The sequence below is a fragment of the Cyprinus carpio genome, chromosome B20 (assembly GCF_018340385.1).
Source record: "Cyprinus carpio isolate SPL01 chromosome B20, ASM1834038v1, whole genome shotgun sequence".
NCBI classification, from domain to species: domain Eukaryota; kingdom Metazoa; phylum Chordata; class Actinopteri; order Cypriniformes; family Cyprinidae; genus Cyprinus; species Cyprinus carpio.
Genome location: NC_056616.1, coordinates 2,937,224 through 2,955,970, shown reverse-complemented (window position 1 = coordinate 2,955,970; position 18,747 = coordinate 2,937,224). Strand labels below are relative to the sequence as shown.

At 38.2% G+C, this 18,747-nt stretch overlaps 1 protein-coding gene and 1 long non-coding RNA gene across 2 annotated transcripts in view; one reads left to right on the top strand and one right to left on the bottom strand.

Moving 5' to 3' along the window:
* The window catches only part of LOC109054520 (band 4.1-like protein 2), a 101,496-nt gene extending 96,279 nt beyond the window's left edge, over positions 1 to 5,217 (top strand). The window contains 1 exon segment of the mRNA XM_042746172.1: positions 4,282 to 5,217. The gene's annotated coding sequence lies outside the window, so the exon portion shown is untranslated.
* Positions 5,218 to 6,241: 1,024 nt separating this feature from the next.
* LOC109058186 lies at positions 6,242 to 7,793 on the bottom strand. The gene is made up of 2 exons (XR_002012391.2): positions 7,369 to 7,793; positions 6,242 to 6,446 (listed from the first exon to the last, which is right to left on the bottom strand). It is a non-coding gene; the product is annotated as an uncharacterized LOC109058186 (long non-coding RNA).
* Between the last annotated feature and the right edge of the window lie 10,954 nt (positions 7,794 to 18,747).

Genomic DNA, 18,747 nt, shown 5'->3' with positions numbered 1-18,747 from the left:
CTGTGTCACTGAGAGGGATGAGTTACAAGAAAGAATGTGAGGACAAAATAAATCTATATAATTTTATGTTTGTAGTTTATTTAGAATATATTTAATTATCCCACAACATAATTTAATATTCACTTGTGAGTGCAGTTAAACAGTTTATTAGGAACAATCAAAGCTGACTTTCAAACTGAATTTTTAGCATCATTACTCCAGTCACACAATCCTTCAGAAATCCTTTTAACACTCTTATTTTCTACAAAAAAACATTTATTGTTATTATTATCATCATCATCATCATTATTATTATTATTATTATTATTATTATTATTATTATTAATGTTGAAAAGAGCTGAGAAATATTTTTTTTTTCAGGTTTTTTAGGGGGATAAATTGAAAGAACAGCAATGTTTGTTACATTGTGTTACAGTTACATTTATTGGTACATTTATATTATTTACATCAAGCTTTTGAATGGTATAGTAGTGTATATTGTTATTGAAACTTCATAATATTTCACTTGATTATACATTTAATCAGGAATTATAGTTTGGAAAAAGTCTTTGGAAAAGTCTAACTAGTAAAATGTTTACACGTTATGTGAAAACTAGTACAAGTATATAAATAAATAAAAAGAGACTTACTCGTGTTTATGATCTCTGCTGAATAAAGTGCTTCATTCTTTTTTCTGAGGAAATCCAAATCTCAAATCCTCAACCACATCACATCTTTTTTGGGGTGAATTATGTCTTATTCCTCTCATCGCGAAGCAAAACAGTAAAATAATAAAAACTTGAAGAACAGTCTCGCTGCGTTGTCTTCTGTTGTCTGGGCGTATTCAAAAGCCGCGCGCTTCAGTGAAACATTTGAATCTCAAAAGCGCGTTCAGCGCGGGGGCGTGCTCGCATTAGAAGATAATGAAGGAAGACGTGAAAAACGGACATCGCGTTGTTTTCATATGGATTACTTTATCACAGAATATTTGTTTTCAGCAGCACTTGTTTAGTTTAAAAGTAGACATGTCAGGCTTTCTATAGATATCGCTCTCATGTCTCTGTGTTGAGTATTCACTGAGTTACAGTTCATTTTAATGACGCATTTGTATCTGAAGATCAGCGCAGACAAAGGCTGCAGACAGCACTCCTTGTTTGTTATCTTTAATTTTATAAGTGCACAAAGTTTTGTTGTTATTATGTCTGTATACAAAAAAAAGTAGACCCTTTACAGATTCGATTGATGTATTGATCTTATCTGTACGATCAAAACTGAAAGTGTAATTTAAGTTCTTTTCGGGGTTATCAGGAGAAAATACCCCAAAACGCGTATACGCGTTAATCGACTCCAGAGGGTTAACTTGAATTTCATAAATTTTTTTCACTGTGGTCTGAAAATTATCTGATTTAATGTTTTGTGAAAATCAGAGCAACAGTCGAGGGGGAGTTTGAAAAGGTTTTAAAAATGTTTCAAAAAATGTTTGATTAGAGAGGTTGAGAGGTTATTAGCACAAATGTAAGTGCAGATTTGGACAGTTGGTGGCACTAGAGGTTTGAGTTAGAGACTCCAGATTTGCTGTGGTTACTGTTTGGACTGTCCTCTATCTGTGTGCCAACTGTTTAATAACCTTATAAGCATCCTAGACTGAGAGTGCCTGATGTCACTCGGAGTGCAGTGTAGGTGGCGTCATTGATTTTCAGGGATCTAGATGTGTTGTGTTTTCATGCCGCTGTCGTGTCCATCAGCAGTGCTCGTTCCAGGACCTCATTATGAACAGATGCAGCGCTGAGGGGAAGTGCTTTAGTGCCCATATGAGTGCTGTCACGTCTCCAGCGTGACCTCCACCCCAGCGAACAATGAACTCCTCTGAGAGATTAAAGGCGCTTCTCAGCGCTGCCGATGCGCTTCCCTCCGGATGTGTCAACAGTGGGCGACTGTGTTGTTTTGGGATTAGAAATATCACAGCTCTGTCGCTGCTCACAGGCCAGGATAACTGCAGGATATGTATTCAAATTTAGAGCCTGGCTGACTGTACTCGATACCAGCCGAGGAGGGCGGCAGCGGGGCTCAGATTCAGTTTCATTTCAACGTGTGAAAATCAGGCTGAGGAATGAAGATAGAGTCAGAGAGACTAGAGAGGAGTGCTGCGTTTGCAGTGTTTCATCTGCGATACAGTACGTCATGTTGAGTTTGACTGTGTGAAGCTTCATCATGGTAAAAGCCGTGGAGGAGAAGTGTTAGCACCGTTGCTGAACGGCCAAACATTCCCACCTCTCTTCAAACGACAGCTAGTTTAGAGTGCAGGATCAGTTTTCAAGGATTAAAGTCTTTTGAGCACTACTCTAAGAGGGGTGAGATCATTAACTGCCATGATGTGTGTCATTTGACCTTATTTATTAAAAAAAGGGGCTCATCAGGTAACATAAGCATGAGCAAATGTGTTCAGCAACAACATATCAAATGTATTATCAGATAAAAAAATCATGGAAATGATTTGACTGATGTGTTTATGAAATGAATGGCAGCTGTGGGGTTAAGTGTGTCAGGTGCTTTGGGGTAATTATCTTCTAATGATCTGAGTATTTCATGTTCTCCTGGGTGCTTTATGAAATACTTTAAGAAAATAATGCTTTAGGTCAGTGCATTAGCTAATACACAGCTCAAAAAAATTAATTGAACACTTTGAAAACGCATCAGATCTCAATGGGGAAAAATAACATGCTGGATATCTGCACTGGTATATGGACACCCCGAAAATCAAAGTGAAAAAATTATGCATCAGGCTAGTCCATTTCCTCCCAAAGGACCCAAACATAATGTCTCAGATGTGTTCTAATGGATTTAGGTCAGGTGAGCGTGGCATTGTCTAGCCTGTAGATGTCTGTGCGTCCCTCCATGGATATCCCTTCCCAGACCATCACTGACCCACCACCAAACCGGTCATAGCAGCATGACATTCTCCACCGCTTCTCCAGACCCTTTCATGTCTGTCACACGTGCTCAGGGTGAACCTGCTCTCATCTGTGAAAAGCACAGAGCACCAGAGGTGGACCTGCCAATTCTGGTGTTCAATGGCAAATGCCAATCAAGCTACACGGTGCCAGGCAGTGAGCACAGGGCACACTAGAGGACGTCAGGCCCTCAGGCCACCCTCATGAAGTCTGTTTCTGATTGTTTGGTCAGAGGCATTCACACCAGTGGCCTGCTGGAGGTCATTTTGTAAGGCTCTGGCAGTGCTTATCCTGTTCCTCCTTGCACACAAAGGAGCAGATACAGGTCCTGCTGATGGGTGAAGGACCTTCTACTGCCCTGTCCAGCTCTCCTAGAGTAACTGCCTGTCTCCTGGAATCTCCTACATGCTCTTGAAACTGTGCTGGGAGACACAGCAAACCTTCTGGCAATGGCACATATTGATGCACCATCCTGGAGGAGCTGGACTGCCTGTGCAACCTTTGTAGGGTCCAGGTATCGCCTCATGCTACCAGTAGTGACACTGACCCTAGCCAAATGTGGCAAAACTAGTGAAAAACAGTCAGATGAGTGGGGGGGAAAAATGTCAGTGGTCTATACTTGTAAAACCATTCCTGTTTTGGGGGTCGTCTCATTGTTGCCCATCTAGTGCACCTGTTGTTAATTTCATTAACTCCAAAGCAGCTGGAACTGATTAACAACCCCCTCTGCTATTAACTGACCAGATCGATATCCCAGGGGTTTCATTGACTTGCTATACTCTATAAAAAATTTAAAAAGTGTTCCTTTAACTTTTTTGAGCAATGTAGAATGGATGTCAAGTGATTACAATTTTAAATCTAATTGCATGATGTGCTGATTAGTTAATCTAATTAGATTAATATTTTGGGGGATGCCAAATGTGTGATTAAAGTCATTGCATTGAAAAAGACGTTACAAAAATGTAGCTTTAAAAAGAAATATGTTGATTCAACATTGCATAAATGAAAATTATTTTAAAAAATGAAAAAAAACAAAATCATGCTCTAAATATGAGAATAAAACGTCCAGTAGGTGACAGCAAGTCACTCATGAGTGAGTCATTGAATCATTCATTCAACCGATTTGTTAATTGACTGATTGATTCAGTGAATCTGAGTCTTTGACTGAATCACTGACTCAGAATGTGGGTGAAGGAATCGAGAGATAGTACCATGAATATGTTTATAATGTAGAGTGTATATTTCTGTGGCTAACAGAACTAGTTTGACCTGTGTTCTCTCATCTTTAGTAAGAGTGGTGCATCTTACCCCACTCTCCTCATGACTGTGTTTGCTTTGTCTTCTCTCACAGAGCTGAAGTGCGGCTCAGAGTTCATCCGTTGTGTGGAGGAGAGAAGAGCGGCTCTGATCCTGTACAGAAACACATCTTCATCTTCTGTCATTCAAACCAGAACCACTTAGCTAACATTTGTAGCATTTTATTTTTTTAGTCTTCGTTTTATCTCTTTCCCTCAAAAGATCGTCTTTACCATTTCTAAAGACCAGATTTATGTTGTTTTTATTGTTAAGTAGTAATTCACATTCCTAGTTCATGAGGAGGAGTAATGGATCAGTTTGTGGTGGAGGAGCATGTGAAGATGATGTTGAGGGGGTGGGCTGGATGGGTTTTCCTGATGTCTCAGAGTGTTTGTAAGAGACCAGCACAGGACGGTGGCACTGTGTGATTTTCATCATTCCTCAGTGCAGTCAAACACACAAACATTCCCCCGAGGAGAGGACGAGCAGCTCTACCTCTCAGCGACAAGATGCAACGCAAAAAACTCCATTCACCATGAACCCTAGGCAGCTCTTTGGGAACTTTCTCATTTCCAGCCATTTTCTGGCACCAATATTCAGATAAAAAAAATTTTTTATTTGTTTTAAATCAGATGATTTCCCACGAGGTCACTCTGTTTGCCCTTCTGAATCTTTTTCATCTGTTTCTGATACGTGTGTTTAAATGAACAAATGAGATTGAACTGCCAGCGCTGATGTTTTTAGCGGCCGAGCGAGGCCCGTGCTCCCTGCTCTCTCATTCTCTCTCTCTCTCTCTCTCTCTCTCTCTCTCTCTCTCTCTCTCTCTCTCTCTCTCTCTCTCTCATCTGCTCCATCAACCTTGTGTATAGCAGTTAATGGTAGAATTGACTCTTTCTTTTTTAAGCAGCTTGGATGATCTGTCATGTTTTTATGCCCCACCCGACCCTTTGTGTAACACTCTTCCCATTAAAGTTTGTTTATTCTCTAATAATCCTGAGACTGCTTGATCTTCAGTGACTGGCTGTGTGTTTGGGGGGTTCATGAGATCATTCAAGGTGAATTCAGTATTTGTTTAGTTAGCATTAGCATCACTGTTCTTCATGTATTATCAGTACCAGTGAAGTCTGTTGACATGGAGCAGCATGATTGTCTCTGATTACACTGATATTAGTGAGTTTTACACAACAGTGAACTACTTTACCTGTCCAACACAAAAGAAGCAAGCAACCCCCCCCCCCACATATGAATTCACCATATAATTAAAACAGTTTGTATATAAAATGATTTAAGTGCAGATTTGATCTTGTGTGAGTGTGCACCATTCAGATTATTCTAAACAAAAACACTGTTTGTTTGTTTGTTTATTAATGCCTAAAGCTTGAAAAAAAAAAAAAAAAACTGCTGAATGCACGTTTAATGCATGCCAAGCTCCAAATGCATGTAAAAATTGGCTTTGGTCCGTAAAATACAGTGAGTTACAGTAATGTCTATTTGGCTGGAAGCTGAAATATAGGCATGATACAAGTGATAGTCCACTTCAACAACAAAAACATTGCAATATTCACTTATATACGATTCATCTCCATTCTGAGTTTCATATTTTAAGTGTTTTTCTTGCTTTAACTGGAGACTCTCAACCATTTTTTATTCATTGCAAAAGTAATACTGAAGTTTTCCGAGGCTGTTCTTATTTCAGTCAGTCTCTATGCTGCAGCTGAGCTGTGAAATAATACAAAGACCTTGGTAGTTTTGTGATGTCTGAGCGTGCGAGCTGTTGTTTGTGTCCTAGCGTGTGACACAATGTCCTCTTCAAGTTCAACAGGAGATTGCTCATTCTTTTTGGTTTTGCTCATTTATCCTGGTAAAGTTGAAGCCTAAAATTCATATTTTTGACGTAGTTGAGTAGGATACTGTGAAGGCTTTGCATTCATAAGAGTTGGTACAGTGATGTGTGATCAGTGCACAGCATACAGTATTTGATAGTCATTACAAACACTACACACTTCTGCACTACACCAAATAACATGCATGTGTCTCAGGACTTCCAGTCTGCTGTTTGAGGAGAGGTGGAGGCTTGAGTTGAGCATCACTAACACGCTTCTCGTTGCTCTCTGACGGCTCGTGTGATCTGGACTGACGCTCTTCATCGCCGGCGTGGACCGTAACACAGATGAATGGCTGTTCGCCGAGGGTCTGGTGTCAGGGCCAGCTCTTCCTCTGCTGGAAGAGAGAAGGGAGTCTGATGAACAGCACACAAACTCTCTCTCACCATGGCCTGGAGGCTCTGTATGCAAAAAGACCTCTGTGACAGACACCAGCAGTCTGTGTTTAACTGAAGGAATAGTGCACCTGAAAACGAAAATCCTATCATTTACTCAACCGAACCTAAATGAACACAGAAGAAGATATTTTGATGTAAGCGAACAGTTGGTTGTAGCGTAGTATAGGGATGTCAGTGGCTACCGTCAGCTATTTGGTCACCAACGTTCTTCAAAATATCGTCTTTTGTGTTCAACAGAAGAAAGAAATTTATTTAGGTTCGATTGAGTAAATGACAGGAATTTCATTTTTGGGTGAGCTTTCTTTTTAACCTTTACAAACTAAACGCTAATGGTAAATCTGAAATCAGACTGACTCTGTGGGGAAACCAGCGCCAGTTTCTCTGTAGTTACGTGAGTTTTATGTTTCAAACATACTAACATTGTCTTGCTGTCCGAACGCTAAACTGACTCGTTAGCATCTGAGTTGTATAAAATTGATCACAAATGACAGTAAAATCATTTAAAGAATTTCACGTCAAGAATGTTGCTGAAGAAACTTCCTATTTATCAAAGAATAATAAAAAAAAAAAAAAAAACATTTCAACATTAATAATAATCAGAAATGTTTCTTGAGCAGCAAATCATCATATTAGAATGATTTCTGAAGATCATGTGACACTGAAGACTGGAGTAATGATGCTGAAAATACAGCTGCACATCACAGAAATAAATTACACTTTAACAGAGATTCACATAGAAAACAGCTGTTTTAAGTTGCAATAATATTTCACCATTTTACTATCAAATAAAAATGTCGCATTGACGTTAAATCTTTGAATGGTAATGTATATACTGTGGATGTTATTCGAGGGGTGTCTTACTCTCTCTGAGTGTCCAGCCGAGGACAGCGATGAGCAGCAGCAGGAGAGCCGTCACGGGGACGAAGACTCCCGTCCACAGAAACCATCCCGGCACCTCGCTCAGAAACACCGCTGCAGTGGACATCAGCTCGCTCTCTGGAGCTGGACTTTGGGCTCTGAGGCACAGCTGAAACCCGTGATGATTTACGGTTAATGCTTCACTGACTGACCTCTGAACTTCTCTGTGTGTTTTCTGTTGTTATCAGAACAAATCACATCAACAGAGAGGACAAGCACACTAAAGCATGTCAGAATGAGTGAACACGGGGTTCAGTGCTGCTAATGGAGGAAGATCTGTGCTTTCTGCCTTTCTGAAACCTGTCAGTATAACCAGCTGACTGCAGGAGCTGATGCTGTGACGTGTTTTCTGTCAGTCAGAACAGACTGGTCTTGAGTGGTTTAAATGAGCACCTCAAGAAGATTAAAAGCCTTTATCATGGGTTCATTTACATACGGTGGCATTTGATAAAGAAACCCAACGCATCTTTGATCTCCTGCTCGTCTACTGTTCTCTTCTGTTATCTTTTCACTGGTTTCTCCACTGCTGATCACTGTGCTACACATAAGCCCAGACCTCTGATTAAATGAATTGCTTTTTATTTTTAGACTATAACACTACTTTACTCTCAGTTTGTTTTGCTCCTAAATTGGATTTGCTTTGCTTTCTGATGCACTTACTAAAATTGGAGGTCGAGGTTAAAACCAAAAATGGCCCTCTAATGGACTCACAGAAAAAAAAAGTGTCCTTAAAGGGTAATTTCATGAGAGAATACAGTTTCCTTGACCTCCTTTTTTTTAAATCTATAAAGTCTACTTGGTCTACTAAATGATCAACATGATCAAAACTTTGCTGATAAACTTGCTTCACAGAATACTTCTTTCTCTGATTGATAGTTTAGACAGTTTTTTATCCAGTAAAAGCTCTTTTAGTAAATTGTACAAGCGTCCAGCTTCAGCTGCTGCTTCTGGTGTCAGATCTTGAGTGATTTTGATCAAGTAAAGGTCAGAATAACTGCAGTAATATCTCCAGATGAACTCTTACTGGACTTTACTTGATTCTCCATCAATCATGTTTTAGAGTCTCAAATCTGATCATCAGGATCTTTTGAGGAGCGTTTATTTCCAGAAGCTTTACTTTCACTGTTCCTCAGCGGAGGAATGATCTTCACAAGCCTCCAGAACATCTCACATCTTCTGAGGAGCCTTTATTTCTTCAGCTCTCAATCACTGCATTATATGTTCGGATCATTTCAGTCTCATCTTACTGAGACACATTACTGCAGATATAGAGCACAGACTCATATTTAGATCAGTTTATGTCAGTATCTGCTGCACTGTTATAAAGATCTCACAAGCATTAGAATTTCATCATTAAAAAAATATATATTTTATAATATAATTATTAAGCTATTATTCACCTATAAGGCTTTACAGGATTAAAGAATTTGACTACAAATATATACTGTAAATTAATCTGAAGTCCCAGAAGTTTTTCATTGAAATGAATCTCTCACAGCAGAATGAACATGTGACCACATTCAAACGCAAAGCTGCGGCAGAGCTCCTGTGTCACAACATACAAAGAGCTTTACTGCAGAACAATGGCAAGGAAACATCTTTCTGTGGTCCACTTCTTTAGTGAATCAGAAAGACAGAGCAGCCAGTGTAATCAGATTCACCAATCAGTCTGAATAATCCTGCAGTGAACAAACTCTTTCACGGGACGCTCACTCTAGACTGCATCCATGCAGATTTATTTTGCATACTGCCTTTCTTAAAAACATAACATTTTTATCACTTCACTGAGATGAGACAAAGGGTGTTTGTGTTTGTGTTCTTTTAATTTAGCTTTGTGCTTTAGCAGTAACACGTTTGAGCAATTGTTTACCATATTTGATGAGATCTATGTGTGTTGATCAAAGTTTATATGTCAATAAAAGCCTAAATTAAATCTGTTCATCATATAAAGCAGACGTGTCCCTTCAGAAGAGTTGGATTTGATTCATATCTATTACTTTTACAGTATCTTTAAGCGTCAAAGTTTTGCGTGACTTTATGTGGACTTCCAAAGGAGGGACAGAAATCTCTCAGATTTCATTCAAACATATCTTCATTTGCGTTCCAAAGTCATGGATTTGAAACAACTTATAATGAGAATAAATGATGACAGTATTTTCAATTTTAGATAGACTATGACAGTAACAGAATCAGCTATGACCCTGCAATTGTTTCAAATCATATTTCTAGAGTGAAATAAATGAAGGAAATGGTTAAAAAGAAGAGGGCAAAAGAAGGTAGAGTAGATGTGTTTTATGTGTTTGTCTCTGCTGTGGTCACTGGCTTCTCTTCATCATGGAGAGTGTTTTCTTCAGACTGGAAGAGGATTTGAGCTGCCGACTGAAATATACTGAGACCTGCTTCTGAACTGATTCATCAGTCAAGACCGGAGGACACGTTAATGAGCGAAATGAAACTTTTGGTTGCCAAACACAAGAAGAGTTTCATAACCGCCAAAGAAACTGTGGAAGGAGGACGTTTATCTCACTAATGGCACTGTGTTCATTCACCCGAACCTACTCTAATGCCAATAAATGAACACTAATCACTAAAGTGCACAGACGACAGGTTTAGTGTTTAATTGCTACTTCCTCACGCTTTCACTGATTTATTTGGTTGACGGTTTGAAATTAACGATCTTACCCTGTGTCTGCTCATTGTGGGTCTGAACTGAACAGTTTCACCAGTTAGCTCATTTATTTTACACAATCACATAAACGAGCAGCGTGCAATGGCTGATTATTTTCATGTTTTCTTCTACAAAATGCATTTGTCCATCAATGATCTGAGGCTTTAGCTGATGTGTCTCTCATGAGAATTTATTTGCATACAGTTTGATTGTGCATTCATGCTTACGCTTCATTATCAGTGACAACAGTAATGATTTTAATGAGGGTGACCTAGCAAGGTCCTTTGTGTCTGAGGCACAATTGTTTCACATCAGCAAGAACATTGAATCACACTCCAGCTTTCATGCACTCATACCTGGCTTTCTCTCTCTCTCTCTCTCTCTCTCTCTCTCTCTGTGTGTGTGTAGGGCGAGCAAAATTCAGAATTTCATAGTTTTCACTCTTGCAATGTTCTCTCACTTCTTGGGTGTGAATGTGCAAAAAAAAAAAAATAGCATTGCACTCACTTTTTTTCTTTCCTTGCTCAACTTCCCTGGCCTTTCTTTCAGTTTTAAGATGCTTTATTGACAGTGCCAGTATTTTAGCATTTGGATTGCAAACTAACATGCTAGTTAATTTCATTACCCTGCTTCTCTGTTTGACCTCTGCTTTCTTCTCTGGCCATCAGTCATCTTTCTTCCCTTTGCTCCCGCAGGAACGAGTTCTGTTTCTTTTCCTGTTTGTTTATTTTCATCACTACTTCATTAGTGGTTTCCTCCTCAGCTTTCACGGATGCAATACTAAAGCAGTGATCTTTCCATGTTATCATATAAGCACTCGTTCTTTTTATCATCTTATGATTTTTGTCACTAGTGCAGGGCTCCAGATGTCAATTAAAGTGCCACTGACTCCCATAAGAAAACATATTTAAGCACCACTTACAAGTTACATTTTATTTTTATAAACTCGTACTTTCTTTCAGTCATCCTGACATGTGTATACTGTACGTCTGCTCTTTTACAGCAGTTTCATCTGTCTTGTAGATGTTTTGAGAACTGAAATTCACTTCAAGTGGGATCTGAAAGTCTTTTTGAACCTGAGACATGCCTGGTTCCTGAATCAAATCACTGAGGGTTCATGGCCTTAATCTTTTACCGTTTCACTCATTTATCGCATTACAGCATTGGCATTATGTAATGTAAATTTAAAGGTGGAAGAGAGTGTATTTTTTTTTAAATTTGAGTTGTCTAGTGTTACGTCTTTGTGGTAAATAAAGTAAATAAAGCACATAAACTTGGAAATGCTTCAGAGGTTTCGAAGTTGTCATCTGATTGAATCCTACAGGATTTCTGGGAGGTGTGTCTGTCGTGTTTTTTTTAATGGTCTGCCTGGAAACAAAGCTGCTGTGATGCTAAACCCCCTCGTGAAGAAGAAAGCTGTAGTGTTTACAACTGTGACAATGTGCACTTATCAGGATAAACACTTCATTTCCAAAAGTATGTGAAGCTCATAGCATAGACTCAGTGAAAGCTGCGATGGAGTCCAGACCTTCTGCTGTCAGTCTGAAGGTCTGGATATGCATGACAAGGTAGGCACTGATTTAGTAATCTGCTGGCTGAAAAAAATTAAAATAATGTTCATGTTTCACTCAAAGTTAAGCAAAGATACACTGATGGAGCAAACACTTCTAATAACACTTTTTTTTTTTAGTTTACTTGATTACAATTTACTTAAATACTTATATTTGTTGAGTAACATAACAAGAGAAGATTAAGTAAAAAAAAAAAAAAAAAAAAAAACACTGGAAGTTCCTCAGTGTGACAATATTCAGCATTGTTTTTAGACAAATTATTCTCCAGGACTGAAATAAAGAAAACTATATATATTCAAATTTTCATTCCTATCTTAAAAGACAAGTGATAAAAATGTATAAAATTTCATGCCAAGCATAATCTGTAACATTATCTTCATTAACCATTTGATTCCATAATGACCTCGTTTTATGGTTATTTTAGGCAAAATGATGTAGATATAATGGCTCATTATGTATGTACTAAAAAAAAAACCCTCATGAAAAGCATAATTACAGCTTTCTCTGAATAAATATTTATTAGAGGGGTTAAGGGATGCCGTATTTTCTTTTGCTGGAGGCACTGGGTTTGCTGCCAGACGAGAGAAAAAAGAGATTTGACTGTAATTAGCAGCCTCTGTCCCCCTATAAATGGAAATTTCATCAAGGCTTATTTGGAAAACCGCCTCATCCTTCAAACAAACAAAAAGCATGCGTGCTAACACAGTCGCCAGCAGTTAGAATTGAATGACGTCTATTTTTCCACATTCAGGCATTTATGATAATTAGCCGTGGGTCAGAAGCGTTTAAGCTGAACAGAAAGCCCATCTGAATATAAGGATATAAACATGCTCTGTATGAACCAGTTCCTTTCCCTATATTAGCACTTATGAAACAAGGCATTCAAATAAAACACTGCAGCTGTAATTACTGAAAAAACTATTAACAGGACAGATGGGACTTTTGTTTTGTCCTCTCTTGTTGATTCTTATAATAGCTTTTCTTACAACTGTATTTTCCCTCATCTTTGCAATATCTAGTTATTATCTCTGCCTTTGTTTAGGTTTTCATCCACTTATAGAAATGTAAGTCTTGCAGCATTAAGTTAATGAGTTGGTTTGACATACTATTATTTCCAGTGGAATTGGGCTATTTTAACACTGTTACCGTGGGTAAGTATAAAACCCACCCCAAAAACTTGATATTTAGCCTGTGAAATGCAAATTTTACCAGGAGAACCCCACCAAAAAAGTGCGTATTTTATCCTCCGGAACATGATTTTTACTGGGGGACCTCCCTCAAAACGTGATTGGGCTAGTTTTGAGTAGCAATTGGGTGGGTTTTGTTGTGAAAACCTGGCAACCCTGTTGTATGGTTTTTCCTGGCTGACAACCAAACATTCCCCTGAAATCCCAGTCAGACAATTTGACCTGTTTTCATTTTTAATTACATATTATTTCACATTCTCTATAGCAGTTTCTCTTCAGACAGAGATAAACTGAATGTGACATTCATGCATGTGATGAAAAACCAAGTAAACAGATTCAGTGTTTAACCTTTATTAATGCTGATTTATTGGTATTGGAGAACCTTTTTGCCAAAATGTGAGTCATACTGTAACCTGTAGCAGACTCAACACCCAGAGCCACATTTCCACTGCTCACAGATGATCAGAGAGCCGCTGCTAGATTATTAATTTTCCCAGATAAATGTCAGTCTAACAGGTTTAATGAGCACTTTTATATGTGTATTCACAATGGCGTGCCATGCTTTTTTAATTTGATGTTTGTTTGCTGCTGGTTCATCTGGCCGGAGGAGAACTGCCCCCCCAAATGAGCCTGGTTTCTCCCAAGGTTTTTTTTTTTTTTTTGTCTCAAGGACCTTTGCAGGACTTAACAGTCTTTTTCTTTTCTGTTTTAAGATCAGGATAGCTTGTGCAGTTCAGGGTGAAACATCGTGTGTGTGTGTGCTGTCTGAGCTCAGGCTCTGCTTTGTGGTTGGGCAGGGTATGGAGCAGGCTCTGCGGATGATGGAGCTCTCTAGCGACTTGAACAGCTGCTTGAGTGCTTAGGCAGGAAGTGCCATAGGAAGTGGGCAGGAAGTACCAAATAAGGCTGTGGGGGAGAATGAGGAGTCAAGGAAGGCAACTTTGCCTACGTCCTTGATCTTGATCTCCATGAGACCCAGCCAAAGGTGGCAATCAAGTTCCACCTGCGCAGTCCCTTCTCTTTAAAGGCATCAGGACTCGGGCCGGACTCGTCTATGGCAAGGAGGAGTTTATCTTGAAGGACTGCCTTCCTGTGAAGTGCAATCCCATGGCTGAATTTGGGCAGAGATTCATAGTGACAGCCTCTCATAGCCTTTTTCTCCAGTGCTGTCAATGGAGGTGAGAGCGGCAGAAGTGTGGAAGTGTGCTGAGTATGAGCATGCCACGACTTGGTCAGTTCATTGTGAACTTCTGGAGAGAATGGTGCCAGTCGTTAGCGGGGGGTTTGCTGGCAGTGTCCTGGCAGGAACCATTCATCCAAGCAGCTGTGGGCAAGCTCTTCTGGACATGACAATTCAGTTTCGAGTTCCTCCACGTCCTTCGTGAAGATGTGAACCAGTTTGCTGACACACTGGCCTGTGCTGACTCTTTTGGACGAAAGGGAACTGGGATCCTCTATGGAGCATGCCCATCTGAAGCTGTCAGTGACATGGAGTCATCAGGGGCAGCTTCCTCCTCAGATCCACCGAAAGAGACCAAACTGTTCGCAGCAGAAGAGGGGCGCTGGTCCTCAAGGGAGAAGTGCACCGGTGAATCATATTGCTGCTGGAAGAATGAAGCATGCAGGACCTGTGTCAACATGGGATCACTCGAGCCGACTGCTCAGCCCCTTGACTCTACTGCAAATGATGCACTCACTGTGCCCATCTGAAAGTATGCAGGGGTGCCCTGCACGAGCCACACTCATGGCGTGACATTTGAAGCAATGGCTGGAAATTTTTCTGGAGAAACGTTGAAGAGGAGCATCTTTCCGCAGCCGGGGCTCTTCTACACTGAGTAAGCAGTCTTTTTTATCCTTCATCTACTTCAGAGTACAGTGAGGAGATTAAATTCACACTAAAGGATAAAGTTTTGATGAAATGGCATTTGGTACCAACTTATATAGGCAGTCGGCTCTGCCCATTTTAGCGGGCTGAAATGCCACTTGTTCTTACAGCGACACAATAATGAACAAATCAGGCTTCAGTATTCAGTGTAAACAGGAGTTTCCACTATAAGCGTATTCATGCAATGTGAGAGTTTTTAAATGGAAGTGAAATTTTCAGATATCAGTAATGTAACTGATAAGTAGGATGAGTTCTACTGATGAGATGAGTTTGTAATAATCATGTTATAAACAAGCTGATTTTAGACAGCATTACTGTGTATGTGTTCAGGGGCATGGCCACAAGAGTGGTACATGGCGGCAGCTGCCACCCTAAAAATGAACTTTTGCCACCCCAAAGCAAAGTAAACTGAACCGGTGGATCGACAGCTTAACTTGCCTTCTACAAATCTATACAATTAAGGCAAAAAGGTTTAAATTAATTTTTTTTTTCTTCTTTTGACTATGATTTATATTTCTGGTTTATGATTTTATCAAACTTGTATTTATTGTTTTTATAAAATTAGTATTTCATAAAACCTGTATCTGCACTGTAAGTCATGAACTGTATTGTACAGTCATTTTACAGTTTAATATGCTATTATATTGTATGCTTTTTTTTTGTCCAGGTCTTTAAAAAAGGCCTTAAAAAGCCTTAATTTTGATTTTAAATATCCTTCAGGTACCACGTTTATAAAATCTAGATACTCAATACTGATCCTGTAAATGCACATTTTAAACAGTTTTATGTTCAGGTGATTCTAAACTAAGGTGCTACCTACAGTTGTTGCAGCACATGGACACACACACAGACAGCTTGCACATATAAACAATCAGGAGCCCAGAAAATTACAGTCAACGCTGTCCTGTGATTTATCAATAGCATAGTTTCTGAAGTAACTAAAACCCTGTTTCACAGGTCGGACTAATTATCTCGCAGTCGCACTCTTACAAATGCATGAAAATAACCTGACAGTTCGCCCATTGTCAGCGACATTGTCATAATCCTTCATTTTTGTTAGAGCATATTTAAAGGGATTCTTAACCCGAACATGAACATGCTGTCATCATACTCATTTTAGAGTGTAAAAAATTAACAACCAGGATCAGCTGAAGCATGATTCTGCTCAGTCATTATGAAGATTGCAAATATGACCTATTACTTATTCCTATGTGTAAAGCAAGTCATGTTCATTGAATAATATTAATTAATTAAATTATTTAGCTTAAATGTATTTATTTATTTAGCTTAAATATATTTAGTGCCTTCAAATTGAACTCAAAAGTATTAATCCATCAGGAGAAGATTCCTGCTCAAGGGCTCTTACATTTACATTATGCTTTTATCCAAAGCAACTTGGCAGATATGAAAAAGATGAAGTAAAGATCTCTTATTTTGTTAAAGGCACACATTGTGGACTCCCTTATTTTATGACATTTGCTGCTGCCTAAACTCCTTAATGCTGTTAATCCTGAAAATGCAACTGCAATAATGCATATTTCTATTCTTTATAACTTTAAAATTCATTTGTATTTATTTAAACTACTATTTAAATTAAACCAAAAATTGAATGATTAATTTATACAATTAACAGAAATCGCAAGAAAACCGGTTTTATGTGGCAAACCTAGTTGCCACCCAATTATAAAAACCTGAACACGCCCCTGAACGCAACAATATAATATCTCTTATAATGGGAAACATATATAGTTTTTATGACATAATATGTTGTTATTATGATAAAGTTTATCACTTTGTTAGAGAGAAAAATGTTGTTTTAATGAGATAATTATGTCATTTTAATGACATAAAATCTGGTTATTATAAGAAAATATGTTGTTTAAATGACAGAACATCTTGCTTATCATGACATAATTGAGTGAAAAAAAAATTATATATATATATATATATATATATATATATATATATATATTATATATATATATATATATATATATATAATATGTGTGTGTGTGTGTGTATGTATGTATGTGGCAGCAATGCGACACCATACTAAGGCACCTGCTGCACAGATGCAATTTTATGATATATTTTGTAAATATCATTTAAGAATATGCTCTGTTGTATTTTCTAGAAAGCGTTTTGAGGCAAATGCATATTGGTATAACAGGTATGGACAGTATTATATATGTTTCATATGTAGAATAACACAAAATGTTCAAATGTATACCTCATGTGCCTGTATGTGTGCATCTTCCCCTTTAAATTTCTGACTGAAGTGTAAATATTCATTTCCTGTTTTTCCTTCTCCTCTTCACTTTCTGCACTGTCTCTGCATAGAAGAGGTGGGTTTCTATTAAGCTCTGATTAATCTAGTTTCATCTTTGCTTTAAAACTAATTTTTACAGTATACTTGGATTTTTCTTTTCAAATCATATTTACAATATTTTTTCCACAAATTGGAGACCATACTAAAATCACTTCACATAAAATTTACGATTACAAAATAAAACATCTAAATAAATAAATAACACAATATAACATCCATCAAATTATTTCACAAACAACACAATGCAGACAACAGTTCTATTTACTACATAACACAAACAACAAAAAAAAACAGACAACAGTTACATTGGGATCAAAGTGATGTGGATTGGTAAGGCATGTAACGCCACAGACATCAGAAAATATCATGCAGGGGAGCTTACAGGGGGCACTATATCATGTCGTTTCCATAAAATAATCCTATCCTTCCTATAACCACCCATAAAACGTCCTAGAAAAGGTGTTCATTAAATGCAGTTTTATCGTATTCTGTAGTTGCAATCTCTGAAGTTAAAGAAACAAGGAGTTGAAACTATCCTTAAAGAGCACATTTGCTCCACACAAATTAATATATCACTTCTGATCTCACTGCTGGCTGGTTTTGTAACTAAAATGCTTGTTACCAGTTTTCTTGAAACATTTGTCGAAACTAAAGGAGAAATAAAGCAGCTTCGCTTTTAATTGATCCAGAAGCATTTCACAGCAGATTTTTGTCAATAATGACAGTGTTTGAATAAATAGTGTAACGTAATAGTGTTTATTTTATGTTAAGGTGTTTAAAAATCACAACACAAAACTGCCAGAAATACAACACACACATAACAATGAAATACAGAAATATTACAGACATATAACAAGGAAATATTCACATTCTGTCTAATTAAGCCCCTGTAAATATGAAGAAACTCTGGAGTAACCATTTTTTATTTTATTTTTGCAAAGTATGAATTTAACTGTCAACTATTGCTGTCTACTTCATTAACACACAAAAAGGACAACAATAAAACCTCAGGATACACAAGTTCTGATTTAACAAGAGCTTGGGAAACACAGTCTCAAACATGATGGACACTAGTTTGTGTGTAGAAAATCTCACATAATCTGTCCACAGTCTGAGATGGTGATGGTTTTTGTGGGTTTCCCATCTTTAGCGCCTAGCTCTCCGATTCTCCTCAACACATCCATTGCCGTCTTTGACAAATCCACAAGGCGACTTGCTTGAAGTCCAAGTGCTCCTGCTTTCTTGAGGTGATGAAGAACTGGTAGCTGTTGGTGTCTCTGCCGCGGGTTGCCATGACAGCAGCCCCGGCCCCGTGTGCCTCACCTCGACGCTCTCGTCCGTCAAACTTCCTCCGTAGATAGATTTTCCTCGCCGTCCCATCCTGGTTGGTGATATCACACCCTAAGACAGTTTATTTAAATATTTAGTTTTATCATGTTTTTATTACATCAGTTTGTTCTGGTTTTGGACATTTTAGTACTTTACCTTAAATGAAAATGGAAACTATCTGGAACCCATAATAATGTTTTTCATACTTTCAGTTAATTTTAGTTCAAGTAACAGAAATGTTTTTTTAGGGTTTTAATTTTAATAATAATCATACCACAAGGATCAGGTACAACCTCAGATTGAAATTAAATGATCTAAACATGCGTTTTTTTCATACAGAAAACATCATCATG